Consider the following 15,605-nt stretch of genomic DNA (forward strand, 5'->3'; position numbering starts at 1 on the left):
GGATGGTTTAGTTTGACACTCCATGAAAGAAAAGGAAGTTTCCTGAATGAAGTCCAAAGCAATGGAATGTGAGGGAGTGGGCTACTAGGAATCAGTTTTAGAATGAAGGAGAGTAAAAATGGTTGTGCATAGCAGTCTTAAATTACACCACACAGCAGCTTTACCTGATGGATGTATAGTACTGGCACGAAAAAATTATTTTGAGGAGCTAGACGTTGAGTGTCCCTGGCTCCATGATAAATTGTTCTCGTGCTAAAGAAAGAAGACATTAATGATTCAGATATCAAATATGGTCTAATTGGTTCTGATGAAAAAAATACTTTTGTACAAGAGCACAAGTCTTTTAGTAGGTAACTGAAAAATATTCACTAAGAAAGGAAGATAGCTGACTCTTTGTTATCAATTTCCATTGTCTGTTTTGACATCTCACTGTTGCTCAAGTATTAGAAATGATGCGCTGAACTGAAAGTGCATAATTTCTTTGAAAGGTTGGTATTTTTGGCAAAAACATTCCGAGGACCTCACTTTCACTGACCGGGAATCGAACCCGGGCCGCGGCGGTGAGAGCGCCGAATCCTAGCCTCTAGACCACCAGGGAGGGATGGTTTAGTTTGACACTCCATGAAAGAAAAGGAAGTTTCCTGAATGAAGTCCAAAGCAATGGAATGTGAGGGAGTGGGCTACTAGGAATCAGTTTTAGAAGGAAGGAGAGTAAAAATGGTTGTGCATAGCAGTCTTAAATTACACCACACAGCAGCTTTACCTGATGGATGTATAGTACTGGCACGAAAAAATTATTTTGAGGAGCTAGACGTTGAGAGTCCCTGGCTCCATGATAAATTGTTCTGGTGCTAAAGAAAGAAGACATTAATGACTCAGATATCAAATATGGTCTAATTGGTTCTGATGAAAAAAATACTTTTGTACAAGAGCACAAGTCTTTTAGTAGCTAACTGAAAAATATTCACTAAGAAAGGAAGATAGCTGACTCTTTGTTATCAATTTCCATTGTCTGTTTTGACAACTCACTGTTGCTCAAGTATTAGAAATGATGCGCTGAACTGAAAGTGCATCATTTCTTTGAAAGGTTGGTGTTTTTGGCAAAAATATTCCGAGGACCTCACTTTCCCTGACCGGGAATTGACCCCGGGCCGCGGCGGTGAGAGCGCCGAATCCTAGCCACTAGACCACCAGGGAGGGATGGTTTTGTTTGACACTCCATGAAAGAAAAGGAAATTTCCTGAATGAAGTCCAAAGCAATGGAATGTGAGGGAGTGGGCTACTAGGAATCAGTTTTAGAAGGAAGGAGAGTAAAAATGGTTGTGCATAGCAGTCTTAAATTACACCACACAGCAGCTTTACCTGATGGATGTATAGTACTGGCACGAAAAAATTATTTTGAGGAGCTAGACGTTGAGAGTCCCTGGCTCCATGATAAATTGTTCTGGTGCTAAAGAAAGAAGACATTAATGACTCAGATATCAAATATGGTCTAATTGGTTCTAATGAAAAAAATACTTTTGTACAAGAGCACAAGTCTTTTAGTAGCTAACTGAAAAATATTCACTAAGAAAGGAAGATAGCTGACTCTTTGTTATCAATTTCCATTGTCTGTTTTGACAACTCACTGTTGCTCAAGTATTAGAAATGATGCGCTGAACTGAAAGTGCATCATTTCTTTGAAAGGTTGGTGTTTTTGGCAAAAATATTCCGAGGACCTCACTTTCCCTGACCGGGAATCGAACCCGGGCCGCGGCAGTGAGAGCGCCGAATCCTAGCCACTAGACCACCAGGGAGGGATGGTTTAGTTTGACACTCCATGAAAGAAAAGGAAGTTTCCTGAATGAAGTCCAAAGCAATGGAATGTGAGGGAGTGGGCTACTAGGAATCAGTTTTAGAATGAAGGAGAGTAAAAATGGTTGTGCATAGCAGTCTTAAATTACACCACACAGCAGCTTTACCTGATGGATGTATAGTACTGGCACGAAAAAATTATTTTGAGGAGCTAGACGTTGAGTGTCCCTGGCTCCATGATAAATTGTTCTCGTGCTAAAGAAAGAAGACATTAATGATTCAGATATCAAATATGGTCTAATTGGTTCTGATGAAAAAAATACTTTTGTACAAGAGCACAAGTCTTTTAGTAGGTAACTGAAAAATATTCACTAAGAAAGGAAGATAGCTGACTCTTTGTTATCAATTTCCATTGTCTGTTTTGACATCTCACTGTTGCTCAAGTATTAGAAATGATGCGCTGAACTGAAAGTGCATAATTTCTTTGAAAGGTTGGTATTTTTGGCAAAAACATTCCGAGGACCTCACTTTCACTGACCGGGAATCGAACCCGGGCCGCGGCGGTGAGAGCGCCGAATCCTAGCCTCTAGACCACCAGGGAGGGATGGTTTAGTTTGACACTCCATGAAAGAAAAGGAAGTTTCCTGAATGAAGTCCAAAGCAATGGAATGTGAGGGAGTGGGCTACTAGGAATCAGTTTTAGAAGGAAGGAGAGTAAAAATGGTTGTGCATAGCAGTCTTAAATTACACCACACAGCAGCTTTACCTGATGGATGTATAGTACTGGCACGAAAAAATTATTTTGAGGAGCTAGACGTTGAGAGTCCCTGGCTCCATGATAAATTGTTCTGGTGCTAAAGAAAGAAGACATTAATGACTCAGATATCAAATATGGTCTAATTGGTTCTGATGAAAAAAATACTTTTGTACAAGAGCACAAGTCTTTTAGTAGCTAACTGAAAAATATTCACTAAGAAAGGAAGATAGCTGACTCTTTGTTATCAATTTCCATTGTCTGTTTTGACAACTCACTGTTGCTCAAGTATTAGAAATGATGCGCTGAACTGAAAGTGCATCATTTCTTTGAAAGGTTGGTGTTTTTGGCAAAAATATTCCGAGGACCTCACTTTCCCTGACCGGGAATTGACCCCGGGCTGCGGCGGTGAGAGCGCCGAATCCTAGCCACTAGACCACCAGGGAGGGATGGTTTTGTTTGACACTCCATGAAAGAAAAGGAAATTTCCTGAATGAAGTCCAAAGCAATGGAATGTGAGGGAGTGGGCTACTAGGAATCAGTTTTAGAAGGAAGGAGAGTAAAAATGGTTGTGCATAGCAGTCTTAAATTACACCACACAGCAGCTTTACCTGATGGATGTATAGTACTGGCACGAAAAAATTATTTTGAGGAGCTAGACGTTGAGAGTCCCTGGCTCCATGATAAATTGTTCTGGTGCTAAAGAAAGAAGACATTAATGACTCAGATATCAAATATGGTCTAATTGGTTCTAATGAAAAAAATACTTTTGTACAAGAGCACAAGTCTTTTAGTAGCTAACTGAAAAATATTCACTAAGAAAGGAAGATAGCTGACTCTTTGTTATCAATTTCCATTGTCTGTTTTGACAACTCACTGTTGCTCAAGTATTAGAAATGATGCGCTGAACTGAAAGTGCATCATTTCTTTGAAAGGTTGGTGTTTTTGGCAAAAATATTCCGAGGACCTCACTTTCCCTGACCGGGAATCGAACCCGGGCCGCGGCAGTGAGAGCGCCGAATCCTAGCCACTAGACCACCAGGGAGGGATGGTTTAGTTTGACACTCCATGAAAGAAAAGGAAGTTTCCTGAATGAAGTCCAAAGCAATGGAATGTGAGGGAGTGGGCTACTAGGAATCAGTTTTAGAATGAAGGAGAGTAAAAATGGTTGTGCATAGCAGTCTTAAATTACACCACACAGCAGCTTTACCTGATGGATGTATAGTACTGGCACGAAAAAATTATTTTGAGGAGCTAGACGTTGAGAGTCCCTGGCTCCATGATAAATTGTTCTGGTGCTAAAGAAAGAAGACATTAATGATTCAGATATCAAATATGGTCTAATTGGTTCTGATGAAAAAAATACTTTTGTACAAGAGCACAAGTCTTTTAGTAGCTAACTGAAAAATATTCACTAAGAAAGGAAGATAGCTGACTCTCTGTTATCAATTTCCATTGTCTGTTTTGACATCTCACTGTTGCTCAAGTATTAGAAATGATGCGCTGAACTGAAAGTGCATCATTTCTTTGAAAGGTTGGTTTTTTTGGCAAAAATATTCCAAGGACCTCACTTTCCCAGCCCGGGAATCGAACCCAGGCCGCGGCGGTGAGAGCGCCGAATCCTAGCCAGTAGACCACCAGGGAGGGATGGTTTAGTTTGACACTCCATGTCAAAAAAAATACTTTTGTACAAGAGCACAAGTCTTTTAGTAGCTAACTGAAAAATATTCACTAAGAAAGGAAGATAGCTGACTCTTTGTTATCAATTTCCATTGTCTGTTTTGACAACTCACTGTTGCTCAAGTATTAGAAATGATGCGCTGAACTGAAAGTGCATCATTTCTTTGAAAGGTTGGTGTTTTTGGCAAAAATATTCCGAGGACCTCACTTTCCCTGACCAGGAATCGAACCCAGGCTGCAGCGGTGAAAGCACCGAATCCTAGCCACTAGACCACCTGGGAGGGATGGTTTAGTTTGACACTCCATGAAAGAAAAGGAAGTTTCCTGAATGAAGTCCAAAGCAATGGAATGTGAGGGAGTGGGCTACTAGGAATCAGTTTTAGAAGGAAGGAGAGTAAAAATGGTTGTGCATAGCAGTCTTAAATTACACCACACAGCAGCTTTACCTGATGGATGTATAGTACTGGCACGAAAAAATTATTTTGAGGAGCTAGACGTTGAGAGTCCCTGGCTCCATGATAAATTGTTCTGGTGCTAAAGAAAGAAGACATTAATGATTCAGATATCAAATATGGTCTAATTGGTTCTGATGAAAAAAATACTTTTGTACAAGAGCACAAGTCTTTTAGTAGCTAACTGAAAAATATTCACTAAGAAAGGAAGATAGCTGACTCTCTGTTATCAATTTCCATTGTCTGTTTTGACATCTCACTGTTGCTCAAGTATTAGAAATGATGCGCTGAACTGAAAGTGCATCATTTCTTTGAAAGGTTGGTTTTTTTGGCAAAAATATTCCAAGGACCTCACTTTCCCAGCCCGGGAATCGAACCCAGGCCGCGGCGGTGAGAGCGCCGAATCCTAGCCAGTAGACCACCAGGGAGGGATGGTTTAGTTTGACACTCCATGTCAAAAAAAATACTTTTGTACAAGAGCACAAGTCTTTTAGTAGCTAACTGAAAAATATTCACTAAGAAAGGAAGATAGCTGACTCTTTGTTATCAATTTCCATTGTCTGTTTTGACAACTCACTGTTGCTCAAGTATTAGAAATGATGCGCTGAACTGAAAGTGCATCATTTCTTTGAAAGGTTGGTGTTTTTGGCAAAAATATTCCGAGGACCTCACTTTCCCTGACCAGGAATCGAACCCAGGCTGCAGCGGTGAAAGCACCGAATCCTAGCCACTAGACCACCTGGGAGGGATGGTTTAGTTTGACACTCCATGAAAGAAAAGGAAGTTTCCTGAATGAAGTCCAAAGCAATGGAATGTGAGGGAGTGGGCTACTAGGAATCAGTTTTAGAAGGAAGGAGAGTAAAAATGGTTGTGCATAGCAGTCTTAAATTACACCACACAGCAGCTTTACCTGATGGATGTATAGTACTGGCACGAAAAAATTATTTTGAGGAGCTAGACGTTGAGAGTCCCTGGCTCCATGATAAATTGTTCTGGTGCTAAAGAAAGAAGACATTAATGATTCAGATATCAAATATGGTCTAATTGGTTCTGATGAAAAAAATACTTTTGTAGAAGAGCACAAGTCTTTTAGTAGCTAACTGAAAAATATTCACTAAGAAAGGAAGATAGCTGACTCTCTGTTATCAATTTCCATTGTCTGTTTTGACATCTCACTGTTGCTCAAGTATTAGAAATGATGCGCTGAACTGAAAGTGCATCATTTCTTTGAAAGGTTGGTTTTTTTGGCAAAAATATTCCAAGGACCTCACTTTCCCAGCCCGGGAATCGAACCCAGGCCGCGGCGGTGAGAGCGCCGAATCCTAGCCAGTAGACCACCAGGGAGGGATGGTTTAGTTTGACACTCCATGTCAAAAAAAATACTTTTGTACAAGAGCACAAGTCTTTTAGTAGCTAACTGAAAAATATTCACTAAGAAAGGAAGATAGCTGACTCTTTGTTATCAATTTCCATTGTCTGTTTTGACAACTCACTGTTGCTCAAGTATTAGAAATGATGCGCTGAACTGAAAGTGCATCATTTCTTTGAAAGGTTGGTGTTTTTGGCAAAAATATTCCGAGGACCTCACTTTCCCTGACCAGGAATCGAACCCAGGCTGCAGCGGTGAAAGCACCGAATCCTAGCCACTAGACCACCTGGGAGGGATGGTTTAGTTTGACACTCCATGAAAGAAAAGGAAGTTTCCTGAATGAAGTCCAAAGCAATGGAATGTGAGGGAGTGGGCTACTAGGAATCAGTTTTAGAAGGAAGGAGAGTAAAAATGGTTGTGCATAGCAGTCTTAAATTACACCACACAGCAGCTTTACCTGATGGATGTATAGTACTGGCACGAAAAAATTATTTTGAGGAGCTAGACGTTGAGAGTCCCTGGCTCCATGATAAATTGTTCTGGTGCTAAAGAAAGAAGACATTAATTACTCAGATATCAAATATGGTCTAATTGGTTCTGATGAAAAAAATACTTTTGTACAAGAGCACAAGTCTTTTAGTAGCTAACTGAAAAATATTCACTAAGAAAGGAAGATAGCTGACTCTTTGTTATCAATTTCCATTGTCTGTTTTGACAACTCACTGTTGCTCAAGTATTAGAAATGATGCGCTGAACTGAAAGTGCATCATTTCTTTGAAAGGTTGGTGTTTTTGGCAAAAATATTCAGAGGACCTCACTTTCCCTGACCGGGAATCGAACCCGGGCCGCGGTGGCGAGAGCGCCGAATCCTAGCCACTATACCACCAGGGAGGGATGGTTTAGTTTGACACTCCATGAAAGAAAAGGAAGTTTCCTGAATGAAGTCCAAAGCAATGGAATGTGAGGGAGTGGGCTACTAGGAATCAGTTTTAGAAGGAAGGAGAGTAAAAATGGTTGTGCATAGCAGTCTTAAATTACACCACACAGCAGCTTTACCTGATGGATGTATAGTACTGGCACAAAAAAATTATTTTGAGGAGCTAGACGTTGAGAGTCCCTGGCTCCATGATAAATTGTTCTGGTGCTAAAGAAAGAAGACATTAATGACTCAGATATCAAATATGGTCTAATTGGTTCTGATGAAAAAAATACTTTTGTACAAGAGCACAAGTCTTTTAGTAGCTAACTGAAAAATATTCACTAAGAAAGGAAGATAGCTGACTCTTTGTTATCAATTTCCATTGTCTGTTTTGACAACTCACTGTTGCTCAAGTATTAGAAATGATGCGCTGAACTGAAAGTGCATCATTTCTTTGAAAGGTTGGTGTTTTTGGCAAAAATATTCTGAGTACCTCACTTTCCCTGACCGGGAATCGAACCCGGGCCGCGGCGGTGAGAGCGCCGAATCCTACCCACTAGACCACCAGGGAGGGATGGTTTAGTTTGACACTCCATGAAAGAAAAGGAAGTTTTCTGAATGAAGTCCAAAGCAATGGAATGTGAGGGAGTGGGCTACTAGGAATCAGTTTTAGAAGGAAGGAGAGTAAAAATGGTTGTGCATAGCAGTCTTAAATTACACCACACAGCAGCTTTACCTGATGGATGTATAGTACTGGCATGAAAAAATTATTTTGAGGAGCTAGACGTTGAGAGTCCCTGGCTCCATGATAAATTGTTCTCGTGCTAAAGAAAGAAGACATTAATGATTCAGATATCAAATATGGTCTAATTGGTTCTGATGAAAAAAATACTTTTGTACAAGAGCACAAGTCTTTTAGTAGCTAATTGAAAAATATTCACTAAGAAAGGAAGATAGCTGACTCTTTGTTATCAATTTCCATTGTCTGTTTTGACATCTCACTGTTGCTCAAGTATTAGAAATGATGCGCTGAACTGAAAGTGCATCATTTCTTTGAAAGGTTGGTGTTTTTGGCAAAAACATTCCGAGGACCTCACTTTCACTGACCGGGAATCGAACCCGGGCCACAGCGGTGAGAGCGCCGAATACTAGCCTCTAGACCACCAGGGAGGGATGGTTTAGTTTGACACTCCATGAAAGAAAAGGAAGTTTCCTGAATGAAGTCCAAAGCAATGGAATGTGAGGGAGTGGGCTACTAGGAATCAGTTTTAGAAGGAAGGAGAGTAAAAATGGTTGTGCATAGCAGTCTTAAATTACACCACACAGCAGCTTTACCTGATGGATGTATAGTACTGGCACAAAAAAATTATTTTGAGGAGCTAGACGTTGAGAGTCCCTGGCTCCATGATAAATTGTTCTGGTGCTAAAGAAAGAAGACATTAATGACTCAGATATCAAATATGGTCTAATTGGTTCTGATGAAAAAAATACTTTTGTACAAGAGCACAAGTCTTTTAGTAGCTAACTGAAAAATATTCACTAAGAAAGGAAGATAGCTGACTCTTTGTTATCAATTTCCATTGTCTGTTTTGACATCTCACTGTTGCTCAAGTATTAGAAATGATGCGCTGAACTGAAAGTGCATAATTTCTTTGAAAGGTTGGTGTTTTTGGCAAAAACATTCCTAGGACCTCACTTTCACTGACCGGGAATCGAACCCGGGCCGCGGCGGTGAGAGCGCCGAATCCTAGCCTCTAGACCACCAGGGAGGGATGGTTTAGTTTGACACTCCATGAAAGAAAAGGAAGTTTCCTGAATGAAGTCCAAAGCAATGGAATGTGAGGGAGTGGGCTACTAGGAATCAGTTTTAGAAGGAAGGAGAGTAAAAATGGTTGTGCATAGCAGTCTTAAATTACACCACACAGCAGCTTTACCTGATGGATGTATAGTACTGGCACGAAAAAATTATTTTGAGGAGCTAGACGTTGAGAGTCCCTGGCTCCATGATAAATTGTTCTGGTGCTAAAGAAAGAAGACATTAATGACTCAGATATCAAATATGGTCTAATTGGTTCTGATGAAAAAAATACTTTTGTACAAGAGCACAAGTCTTTTAGTAGCTAACTGAAAAATATTCACTAAGAAAGGAAGATAGCTGACTCTTTGTTATCAATTTCCATTGTCTGTTTTGACAACTCACTGTTGCTCAAGTATTAGAAATGATGCGCTGAACTGAAAGTGCATCATTTCTTTGAAAGGTTGGTGTTTTTGGCAAAAATATTCAGAGGACCTCACTTTCCCTGACCGGGAATCAAACCCGGGCCGCGGCGGTGAGAGCGCTGAATCCTAGCCACTAGACCACCAGGGAGGGATGTTTTAGTTTGACACTCCATGAAAGAAAAGGAAGTTTCCTGAATGAAGTCCAAAGCAATGGAATGTGAGGGAGTGGGCTACTAGGAATCAGTTTTAGAAGGAAGGAGAGTAAAAATGGATGTGCATAGCAGTCTTAAATTACACCACACAGCAGCTTTACCTGATGGATGTATAGTACTGGCACGAAAAAATTATTTTGAGGAGCTAGACGTTGAGAGTCCCTGGCTCCATGATAAATTGTTCTGGTGCTAAAGAAAGAAGACATTAATGACTCAGATATCAAATATGGTCTAATTGGTTCTGATGAAAAAAATACTTTTGTACAAGAGCACAAGTCTTTTAGTAGCTAACTGAAAAATATTCACTAAGAAAGGAAGATAGCTGACTCTTTGTTATCAATTTCCATTGTCTGTTTTGACAACTCACTGTTGCTCAAGTATTAGAAATGATGCGCTGAACTGAAAGTGCATCATTTCTTTGAAAGGTTGGTGTTTTTGGCAAAAATATTCCGAGGACCTCACTTTCCCTGACCGGGAATTGACCCCGGGCCGCGGCGGTGAGAGCGCCGAATCCTAGCCACTAGACCACCAGGGAGGGATGGTTTTGTTTGACACTCCATGAAAGAAAAGGAAATTTCCTGAATGAAGTCCAAAGCAATGGAATGTGAGGGAGTGGGCTACTAGGAATCAGTTTTAGAAGGAAGGAGAGTAAAAATGGTTGTGCATAGCAGTCTTAAATTACACCACACAGCAGCTTTACCTGATGGATGTATAGTACTGGCACGAAAAAATTATTTTGAGGAGCTAGACGTTGAGAGTCCCTGGCTCCATGATAAATTGTTCTGGTGCTAAAGAAAGAAGACATTAATGACTCAGATATCAAATATGGTCTAATTGGTTCTGATGAAAAAAATACTTTTGTACAAGAGCACAAGTCTTTTAGTAGCTAACTGAAAAATATTCACTAAGAAAGGAAGATAGCTGACTCTTTGTTATCAATTTCCATTGTCTGTTTTGACAACTCACTGTTGCTCAAGTATTAGAAATGATGCGCTGAACTGAAAGTGCATCATTTCTTTGAAAGGTTGGTGTTTTTGGCAAAAATATTCCGAGGACCTCACTTTCCCTGACCGGGAATCGAACCCGGGCCGCGGCAGTGAGAGCGCCGAATCCTAGCCACTAGACCACCAGGGAGGGATGGTTTAGTTTGACACTCCATGAAAGAAAAGGAAGTTTCCTGAATGAAGTCCAAAGCAATGGAATGTGAGGGAGTGGGCTACTAGGAATCAGTTTTAGAATGAAGGAGAGTAAAAATGGTTGTGCATAGCAGTCTTAAATTACACCACACAGCAGCTTTACCTGATGGATGTATAGTACTGGCACAAAAAAATTATTTTGAGGAGCTAGACGTTGAGAGTCCCTGGCTCCATGATAAATTGTTCTGGTGCTAAAGAAAGAAGACATTAATGACTCAGATATCAAATATGGTCTAATTGGTTCTGATGAAAAAAATACTTTTGTACAAGAGCACAAGTCTTTTAGTAGCTAACTGAAAAATATTCACTAAGAAAGGAAGATAGCTGACTCTTTGTTATCAATTTCCATTGTCTGTTTTGACATCTCACTGTTGCTCAAGTATTAGAAATGATGCGCTGAACTGAAAGTGCATAATTTCTTTGAAAGGTTGGTGTTTTTGGCAAAAACATTCCTAGGACCTCACTTTCACTGACCGGGAATCGAACCCGGGCCGCGGCGGTGAGAGCGCCGAATCCTAGCCTCTAGACCACCAGGGAGGGATGGTTTAGTTTGACACTCCATGAAAGAAAAGGAAGTTTCCTGAATGAAGTCCAAAGCAATGGAATGTGAGGGAGTGGGCTACTAGGAATCAGTTTTAGAAGGAAGGAGAGTAAAAATGGTTGTGCATAGCAGTCTTAAATTACACCACACAGCAGCTTTACCTGATGGATGTATAGTACTGGCACGAAAAAATTATTTTGAGGAGCTAGACGTTGAGAGTCCCTGGCTCCATGATAAATTGTTCTGGTGCTAAAGAAAGAAGACATTAATGACTCAGATATCAAATATGGTCTAATTGGTTCTGATGAAAAAAATACTTTTGTACAAGAGCACAAGTCTTTTAGTAGCTAACTGAAAAATATTCACTAAGAAAGGAAGATAGCTGACTCTTTGTTATCAATTTCCATTGTCTGTTTTGACAACTCACTGTTGCTCAAGTATTAGAAATGATGCGCTGAACTGAAAGTGCATCATTTCTTTGAAAGGTTGGTGTTTTTGGCAAAAATATTCAGAGGACCTCACTTTCCCTGACCGGGAATCAAACCCGGGCCGCGGCGGTGAGAGCGCCGAATCCTAGCCACTAGACCACCAGGGAGGGATGTTTTAGTTTGACACTCCATGAAAGAAAAGGAAGTTTCCTGAATGAAGTCCAAAGCAATGGAATGTGAGGGAGTGGGCTACTAGGAATCAGTTTTAGAAGGAAGGAGAGTAAAAATGGTTGTGCATAGCAGTCTTAAATTACACCACACAGCAGCTTTACCTGATGGATGTATAGTACTGGCACGAAAAAATTATTTTGAGGAGCTAGACGTTGAGAGTCCCTGGCTCCATGATAAATTGTTCTGGTGCTAAAGAAAGAAGACATTAATGACTCAGATATCAAATATGGTCTAATTGGTTCTGATGAAAAAAATACTTTTGTACAAGAGCACAAGTCTTTTAGTAGCTAACTGAAAAATATTCACTAAGAAAGGAAGATAGCTGACTCTTTGTTATCAATTTCCATTGTCTGTTTTGACAACTCACTGTTGCTCAAGTATTAGAAATGATGCGCTGAACTGAAAGTGCATCATTTCTTTGAAAGGTTGGTGTTTTTGGCAAAAATATTCCGAGGACCTCACTTTCCCTGACCGGGAATTGACCCCGGGCCGCGGCGGTGAGAGCGCCGAATCCTAGCCACTAGACCACCAGGGAGGGATGGTTTTGTTTGACACTCCATGAAAGAAAAGGAAATTTCCTGAATGAAGTCCAAAGCAATGGAATGTGAGGGAGTGGGCTACTAGGAATCAGTTTTAGAAGGAAGGAGAGTAAAAATGGTTGTGCATAGCAGTCTTAAATTACACCACACAGCAGCTTTACCTGATGGATGTATAGTACTGGCACGAAAAAATTATTTTGAGGAGCTAGACGTTGAGAGTCCCTGGCTCCATGATAAATTGTTCTGGTGCTAAAGAAAGAAGACATTAATGACTCAGATATCAAATATGGTCTAATTGGTTCTGATGAAAAAAATACTTTTGTACAAGAGCACAAGTCTTTTAGTAGCTAACTGAAAAATATTCACTAAGAAAGGAAGATAGCTGACTCTTTGTTATCAATTTCCATTGTCTGTTTTGACAACTCACTGTTGCTCAAGTATTAGAAATGATGCGCTGAACTGAAAGTGCATCATTTCTTTGAAAGGTTGGTGTTTTTGGCAAAAATATTCCGAGGACCTCACTTTCCCTGACCGGGAATCGAACCCGGGCCGCGGCAGTGAGAGCGCCGAATCCTAGCCACTAGACCACCAGGGAGGGATGGTTTAGTTTGACACTCCATGAAAGAAAAGGAAGTTTCCTGAATGAAGTCCAAAGCAATGGAATGTGAGGGAGTGGGCTACTAGGAATCAGTTTTAGAATGAAGGAGAGTAAAAATGGTTGTGCATAGCAGTCTTAAATTACACCACACAGCAGCTTTACCTGATGGATGTATAGTACTGGCACGAAAAAATTATTTTGAGGAGCTAGACGTTGAGAGTCCCTGGCTCCATGATAAATTGTTCTGGTGCTAAAGAAAGAAGACATTAATGATTCAGATATCAAATATGGTCTAATTGGTTCTGATGAAAAAAATACTTTTGTACAAGAGCACAAGTCTTTTAGTAGCTAACTGAAAAATATTCACTAAGAAAGGAAGATAGCTGACTCTCTGTTATCAATTTCCATTGTCTGTTTTGACATCTCACTGTTGCTCAAGTATTAGAAATGATGCGCTGAACTGAAAGTGCATCATTTCTTTGAAAGGTTGGTTTTTTTGGCAAAAATATTCCAAGGACCTCACTTTCCCAGCCCGGGAATCGAACCCAGGCCGCGGCGGTGAGAGCGCCGAATCCTAGCCAGTAGACCACCAGGGAGGGATGGTTTAGTTTGACACTCCATGTCAAAAAAAATACTTTTGTACAAGAGCACAAGTCTTTTAGTAGCTAACTGAAAAATATTCACTAAGAAAGGAAGATAGCTGACTCTTTGTTATCAATTTCCATTGTCTGTTTTGACAACTCACTGTTGCTCAAGTATTAGAAATGATGCGCTGAACTGAAAGTGCATCATTTCTTTGAAAGGTTGGTGTTTTTGGCAAAAATATTCCGAGGACCTCACTTTCCCTGACCAGGAATCGAACCCAGGCTGCAGCGGTGAAAGCACCGAATCCTAGCCACTAGACCACCTGGGAGGGATGGTTTAGTTTGACACTCCATGAAAGAAAAGGAAGTTTCCTGAATGAAGTCCAAAGCAATGGAATGTGAGGGAGTGGGCTACTAGGAATCAGTTTTAGAATGAAGGAGAGTAAAAATGGTTGTGCATAGCAGTCTTAAATTACTCCACACAGCAGCTTTACCTGATGGATGTATAGTACTGGCACGAAAAAATTATTTTGAGGAGCTAGACGTTGAGAGTCCCTGGCTCCATGATAAATTGTTCTGGTGCTAAAGAAAGAAGACATTAATGACTCAGATATCAAATATGGTCTAATTGGTTCTGATGAAAAAAATACTTTTGTACAAGAGCACAAGTCTTTTAGTAGCTAACTGAAAAATATTCACTAAGAAAGGAAGATAGCTGACTCTTTGTTATCAATTTCCATTGTCTGTTTTGACAACTCACTGTTGCTCAAGTATTAGAAATGATGCGCTGAACTGAAAGTGCATCATTTCTTTGAAAGGTTGGTGTTTTTGGCAAAAATATTCAGAGGACCTCACTTTCCCTGACCGGGAATCGAACCCGGGCCGCGGCGGCGAGAGCGCCGAATCCTAGCCACTATACCACCAGGGAGGGATGGTTTAGTTTGACACTCCATGAAAGAAAAGGAAGTTTCCTGAATGAAGTCCAAAGCAATGGAATGTGAGGGAGTGGGCTACTAGGAATCAGTTTTAGAAGGAAGGAGAGTAAAAATGGTTGTGCATAGCAGTCTTAAATTACACCACACAGCAGCTTTACCTGATGGATGTATAGTACTGGCACAAAAAAATTATTTTGAGGAGCTAGACGTTGAGAGTCCCTGGCTCCATGATAAATTGTTCTGGTGCTAAAGAAAGAAGACATTAATGACTCAGATATCAAATATGGTCTAATTGGTTCTGATGAAAAAAATACTTTTGTACAAGAGCACAAGTCTTTTAGTAGCTAACTGAAAAATATTCACTAAGAAAGGAAGATAGCTGACTCTTTGTTATCAATTTCCATTGTCTGTTTTGACAACTCACTGTTGCTCAAGTATTAGAAATGATGCGCTGAACTGAAAGTGCATCATTTCTTTGAAAGGTTGGTGTTTTTGGCAAAAATATTCTGAGGACCTCACTTTCCCTGACCGGGAATCGAACCCGGGCCGCGGCGGTGAGTGCGCCGAATCCTAGCCACTAGACCACCAGGGAGGGATGGTTTAGTTTGACACTCCATGAAAGAAAAGGAAGTTTTCTGAATGAAGTCCAAAGCAATGGAATGTGAGGGAGTGGGCTACTAGGAATCAGTTTTAGAAGGAAGGAGAGTAAAAATGGTTGTGCATAGCAGTCTTAAATTACACCACACAGCAGCTTTACCTGATGGATGTATAGTACTGGCACGAAAAAATAATTTTGAGGAGCTAGACGTTGAGAGTCCCTGGCTCCATGATAAATTGTTCTGGTGCTAAAGAAAGAAGACATTAATGACTCAGATATCAAATATGGTCTAATTGGTTCTGATGAAAAAAATACTTTTGTACAAGAGCACAAGTCTTTTAGTAGCTAACTGAAAAATATTCACTAAGAAAGGAAGATAGCTGACTCTCTGTTATCAATTTCCATTGACTGTTTTGACATCTCACTGTTGCTCAAGTATTAGAAATGATGCGCTGAACTGAAAGTGCATCATTTCTTTGAAAGGTTGGTGTTTTTGGCAAAAATATTCCAAGGACCTCACTTTCCCAGCCCGGGAATCGAACCCGGGCAGCGGCG

General features: G+C 40.4%; 7 non-coding genes across 7 annotated transcripts; all 7 read right to left on the reverse strand.

Moving 5' to 3' along the window:
- Nucleotides 1–1,724: 1,724 nt before the first annotated feature.
- Nucleotides 1,725–1,796, reverse strand: TRNAE-CUC (transfer RNA glutamic acid (anticodon CUC)). Its single transcript has one exon. It is a non-coding gene; the product is annotated as a tRNA-Glu (tRNA).
- Nucleotides 1,797–3,521: 1,725 nt separating this feature from the next.
- On the reverse strand, nucleotides 3,522–3,593 carry TRNAE-CUC (transfer RNA glutamic acid (anticodon CUC)). Its single transcript has one exon. It is a non-coding gene; the product is annotated as a tRNA-Glu (tRNA).
- Nucleotides 3,594–7,467: 3,874 nt separating this feature from the next.
- Nucleotides 7,468–7,539, reverse strand: TRNAE-CUC (transfer RNA glutamic acid (anticodon CUC)). The gene has a single exon. It is a non-coding gene; the product is annotated as a tRNA-Glu (tRNA).
- Nucleotides 7,540–10,462: 2,923 nt separating this feature from the next.
- On the reverse strand, nucleotides 10,463–10,534 carry TRNAE-CUC (transfer RNA glutamic acid (anticodon CUC)). Its single transcript has one exon. It is a non-coding gene; the product is annotated as a tRNA-Glu (tRNA).
- Nucleotides 10,535–11,660: 1,126 nt separating this feature from the next.
- TRNAE-CUC (transfer RNA glutamic acid (anticodon CUC)) lies at nucleotides 11,661–11,732 on the reverse strand. The gene has a single exon. It is a non-coding gene; the product is annotated as a tRNA-Glu (tRNA).
- Nucleotides 11,733–12,858: 1,126 nt separating this feature from the next.
- Nucleotides 12,859–12,930, reverse strand: TRNAE-CUC (transfer RNA glutamic acid (anticodon CUC)). Its single transcript has one exon. It is a non-coding gene; the product is annotated as a tRNA-Glu (tRNA).
- A 1,443-nt stretch (nucleotides 12,931–14,373) lies between these two features.
- Nucleotides 14,374–14,445, reverse strand: TRNAE-CUC (transfer RNA glutamic acid (anticodon CUC)). The gene has a single exon. It is a non-coding gene; the product is annotated as a tRNA-Glu (tRNA).
- Nucleotides 14,446–15,605: the final 1,160 nt, after the last annotated feature.

Source organism: Taudactylus pleione, unplaced genomic scaffold (genome assembly GCF_031769625.1).
Source record: "Taudactylus pleione unplaced genomic scaffold, aTauple2 ptg000174l, whole genome shotgun sequence".
In the NCBI taxonomy this organism is placed as follows: domain Eukaryota; kingdom Metazoa; phylum Chordata; class Amphibia; order Anura; family Myobatrachidae; genus Taudactylus; species Taudactylus pleione.